Below are 5,219 nucleotides of genomic sequence, written 5' to 3'. Positions count from 1 at the left end.
TGGCCTGCCTGGGCAGCGAGCTGGACATCAAGGGAGAGTCTATTTTTCTGAAAACTAAATGGCTCTGCCATCATCAGATGATTCTGCAGCACCGTGAGTATAGTTAAGAGTCCTGTACTGTAGACTTGAAATTCCAAGACAGCAGATCTTTCATGTTCTCAGCACAGACACAGAAGTGACCGCACGAGGGGAGAGATGTATTACCTAAGTTGATTGTGGTGGTCATTTCACAATGTATACAGGCATCAAGCCATCACACTGTCCACCTTAAACACTCACAACTTCATGTGTCAATTACAGCTCAGTAAAGCTAAGATGAAGAAAGAAATATAGTGCCCATGATCTGTGATGAAATAAGAGACATTTGCGGCCGGCGCTGTGGCTCAATAGGCTAATCCTCCGCCTGTGGTGCCGGCACACCAGGTTCTAGTCCTGGTCGGGGTGCCGGATTCTGTCCAGGTTGCTCCTCTTCCAGTCCAGCTCTCTGCTGTGGCCCGGGAGTGCAGTGGATGATGGCCCAAGTCCTTGGGCCCTGCACCTGCATGGGAGACCAGGAGAGGCTCCTGGCTTTGGATTGGCGCAGTGCACTGGCCGCAGTGGCCATTGGAGGGTGAACCAACGGTAAAAGGGAGGACCTTTCTCTCTGTCTCTCTCTCACTGTCCACTCTGCCTGTCAAAAAATAAAAAAAAAAAAGATGTTTGCAGAGGCATATGTGCAGAATGATGATGTTTATATACACATATATATGCATTTTTATATCTATATATGAATAGACAAGCTCTGGGAATAAACACAGCCATGCCAAAAAAAAAAAAAGGCCTTCCCTGCTGGCAGGAGGCGGTGTGGGGGTGCAGGGGGAGAGCCAAGATCAAGTCACATACCAGACTCGCCTTCTTTTGATTTTGTAAGTCAGAGTGGCTGCTCTTGTTTTCTTTGAAAGAAGATCATTTTCTGACCTCAGAGAGAGGGCTCGCCAAACAGCCTCTCGCAGTGGGTGGGACCTGTGAAGAATGCAAGATTGAGAAACAAAAAAAAACCTACTTTGCAGATGATGGCTGGGATCTGGGATCCCGTTCACACAGACGTGAGTAACATTCATTCACAGCTCTCCAGTGAGGTCAGGCCCAGTTCCTCATCTCCGGGGTGGTTTTACATTAAGCGCTGAGAGCAGGCTTCATGTGTGATTTATTAAGGAAACACTCCAGGGGAAGCCACCGAGGAGGGGAAGCTCCCAGGGCAGCAAACTTGGTGAGCTTCCAGCCTCGTCCCCATCCTGCAGGGCGGCTCTGGGGGGCAGGTCATGCCTGGCTGCCCCCCACCGAAGGCACGGAGGTGGACTTCCAGACCCCCTCACTGGCCGGGGCAGTGTCCAGGTAAGGGCTGCCCCAGGGGGAGGGAAGACACAAATTCACAGCCCTGTGGGCTGCTGTACCTGTAAGCAGAGTAACGGGGTGACCCAGAGCAGTGAGGCGTGAAAGCTCTCGGAAGGGGAAGCAGGGGGGAAGCAGCCCACAGATGCGGCACTGCAGGGGTGAGAGCCAGGAGAGCTGAATTAGGGTTCTCCAGAGAAACAGAGTAGGATGGGGGGGGTGGTAGATGGATGAATGAATACATATAGAGTTTGATGATAGGTAGGTAGATAGATACAAAGATACATAATAGAGGGTGAACATATAGTAGAATATTCGAGATGATAGGTATGGAAAGAGAGATGGATGTGTAGACAGAGATGGAGAGATGGAGACAGATGTGTAGACAGCGGTGGATGGACAGATTAGAGATGGATAGGTCGGTAGATAAGTAGGTATGTGTTAGGAGCGAATGGCTCCTGCATAGTGCAGCCTGAGAAGTCCCACAGGGGCACATGCAGGCTGGAAGCGCAGCAGAGCCCATGGTGTGGATCCAGTCCACACCTGAGCAGGAAGAGTTCCATGTTCCCAAGGAAGCACAGACAGACTCACCCTCCTCTGGCTTTTTGTTCTTCCAACCCCTCTGCGGTGCCCACCCACACTGGTAAAGACCACCTGCTTCCCTCAGCCCATGGATTCAGCGCTAACATCTTTCAGAAACAGCCCCCCTCCCAGACACTTCCAGGACGAATGTCCTACCAGCCACCTGGGCATCTTTTAACCCAGTCAAGTGCACATGAAGTTAACCATTGTAAGTATTTGGCAAACACTTATGACAAAAGATTTCTAAAGGCAGGGTGACTATGCTCATCTGTTGTGGGAGAATTAAACCAGTTCCTGAAGACTAAAACCCCTTGTTTCTCTGAGGCTCACCACCACCACCACCTTTACCTACCATTTATAACCCCTTCCTGTTGCTGTGGATTCGCTCTGAGGGGAGGAGCATGGTGGGGGCAAGAGGTGTGGAGTCACCACACAGACCCTGGAAGATGGGTGAAAGTGGGCCAGAGGCGAGCAGCCCACAGACTCGTTTATTTCAGGTGGTACAGTAGCTTAGATAGCCAAGGCAGCCAATCTGATCAAGGGGCGGTTTATGCCCTATCCAATCACACCCTGTTGCCAGGCAGACTCTGTTGCCAGGGTTTTCGAGGCCATTCCTGAGTAACTGATTCTCACTTGCCAGCAGCCATCTTGGCATGGCCTTCTCATTCCACCACACCTTCCCACCCCTTGTATCTGACACGCACACACAAGTCAGCCCTCCACAGGGAGGTCAGGGGAGCTGCTGCTTCCCCAGACTCAGGTCTGGAGACTGAGGGACTCGATCCTGTTCTGTCTGACTCTGGGCATGGACGCAAGTGATGTGATGTGGACTTAGAAGGTGAGGTTGCTGTTGTCAAGTTGGCCAGGTCCTGTGAGGCAGAGAAAACGAAGCCGTGGAGAGAGCCCACCAGCGGGTCACCTGCCAGCCATCAGTAAGAGCTGGCTGTGCACAAGGCGCCAAGCCCCCCGGGGGGAGTTCATCTACCCTCACCACAGCCCTCCAGGGCAGGAACCATGGGGATTCTCATCCAAAGTCCGTGGTTTTGCAGATTAGCCAAGGTCACACCGCTGGAAAAGGTGAGGTCAGGGCCAAGACGGGGACTGAGTGCTCGGAAGCCTGGATTAGACTCTGTGGCCCCTGCGAGCAGAAGGCCTGGCGGAGGTAGAGGTTTGCTGCCCGCGTTCCCACTGCTCCCCATCCTCCCTCAGACACTTGCCCAAAAAAACTCACTGCACCCCCTGAATCTCAGAAGAAATGCCCCCAGCCCTTTTTGTAAGTGGTATTGCGTTTTCAATACCCGTTTCTACTTGTCCACTGCTGGTGTATAACAAAGAGGTTGACCTTTTGTGTTAACCTTGTATCCCACATCACTGCTGTAATCGCTCGTTAGTTCCAGAGTGGGTTTTTGTTGTTGTTGATTATTTTAGGTTTTCCACTGAGACAATCTTATCTGCAGGTAAAGGCGATGTTATTTCCCCCTTTCCAATCTACATCCCTTTAACTTCTTCTTTCTTCCCCTATTTTTTATTTTTCAATTAAGCGCAACTTACAGTGGATTTCTACTTCTTGCAACTAAAAGACTCAGGACACCAGCGCTTGGTGAAATGCGGAAGACACTGAAATTTGTTTTCATTCTTTCCAACTCTGGAAGTTCCCATTCTGCACCTGTGCCCCAGGGTGGATGCGATGGTTTCACCCAGGTTAGACCCTAGGGTCTGTGCCCCACGGTGGATGCAATGGTTTCACCCAGGTTAGACCCTAGGGTCAGAACAGGCAATGCCTGGGTGATGCGGTATCAGCAGCTGGATGCCTGTATTGCCTCTGCTGCAGCTCGCCCTTCCGCTCTGGGAAGATGAGGGTGGAAATCCCACCCCGGCCCCCACCCCCGCCCCCGCCCCAGGAGAGGACGTTCCCTGAGGAGGGGGTGGTATGACAAACAGCCCCAGATTCTAAGACATCAGGGGCATCAGGCTTGATGTTAGGTTTCCATGAAGTCAGAGGGGCTTGATTTTCTTTCTCCGGCTGTAGGAAATGTTAGGGTGCTCTGTTTAACAAGAGAAGCTGAGCAAAGTACAGAATGGAAGAGAAAACCGTACAAGGCCACCGACCTCATCCAAGATAAAGCTTCTAACAGCACAAGCATTTAATATAAACTTACAGAGGATTAAGCAACGTTTTGCCCTAAAACTATTGCCTGTTAATGGGAAGTTATGAGAGTGTCCATAAGAAATGGAATATAAAGAAGTTTAAATGTAAGACTTGTTGCTTCAGTGTAGTCACTTTGTTTATAAAACACTTAAGATGTAAGACTGTGCATACATACATTCTGTAAGGTATAGATGCATACAGGGAATGTCTACTATCACTAGAATGTAAATCTTTCAAAATCTTCTTTAACTTTGCTGAGCAAAAAATTTTCAACGGAGCCTTTGCATTCTTCAAGAATCTGTGTCAACTGTCATTCAGTCCTTCACATCAAAGACACTTGTAGCTCAAATCTCAGAAAGTAGGGTTAAAGAGCTACGTCTGACATTCCAAAGTTGAACTCGTGAAATCAGTATTTTAAGATAAAACACCTTCAAATGACATTTAGGTTCCAAAACAAATCAAGAGACTTGGTTTTGTCAGTCATCCTAACCACAGATGGCAGAAGCCTGGCAGGAATGGCTCGCTGCCTCTGTGAGATCCCGGCCGCGGGCCCCAGGGCATTGGCACAGTCTCTCACTGAACCTGCCTGAGGTCTGAGAGGGCCTTTCTGTGCAGTGTTCCAGGCGCCTGTAGCTCATGGATGCAAAATGTTACAAATGGTTATCAACAGCTCACAGGCTATGGCTTGCACAGTGTCTGAGTGTGTCCCCGGGGGCTTCATGTGTGACAATTTAACCTCCTCCATGGGGTACTGAGAGGATGGAAATGATTTGGCTGTGGCATTTAGAGGTGGTGCCTTTGGAAGGTGATGGGTAACAGACAAGGTCAGCACGTGGGGCCCCTGCGATTGAATCCTGGAGGTTTCTTAAGAGGGAGAGCGAGCAGAAGAGACGCACACACACGCTCCCCACCGCTCCCCTGAGATACCCTGCGCTGCCTCAGAATCTCCCAGCTGGAAAGCCATCATCAGATGCAGCCCTGAGACCGGACCAGAACTGTGAACCCAAATCAGCCTCGTTTCTGTAGAAAGTTACCCAGCTCGACTCATTCCCACACAGCACCCTGTGGTGTAACCCAGTGTCTCCTGCACTCCCCCCCCCCCCCCCCCCCGTCGAGT

General features: G+C 50.5%; 1 long non-coding RNA gene across 1 annotated transcript; it reads left to right on the top strand.

Moving 5' to 3' along the window:
* The first annotated feature begins 1,125 nt into the window (after window positions 1–1,125).
* LOC103349699 (uncharacterized) lies at window positions 1,126–4,210 on the top strand. The gene is made up of 3 exons (XR_001794150.3): window positions 1,126–1,374; window positions 3,495–3,654; window positions 3,983–4,210. It is a non-coding gene; the product is annotated as an uncharacterized lncRNA (long non-coding RNA).
* The last annotated feature ends 1,009 nt before the right edge of the window (window positions 4,211–5,219 follow it).

Source organism: Oryctolagus cuniculus, chromosome 5 (genome assembly GCF_964237555.1).
Source record: "Oryctolagus cuniculus chromosome 5, mOryCun1.1, whole genome shotgun sequence".
Taxonomy (NCBI): domain Eukaryota; kingdom Metazoa; phylum Chordata; class Mammalia; order Lagomorpha; family Leporidae; genus Oryctolagus; species Oryctolagus cuniculus.
The sequence above is the reverse complement of the archived record's forward strand: the minus strand, read 5'-3'. Positions and strand labels throughout refer to the sequence as shown.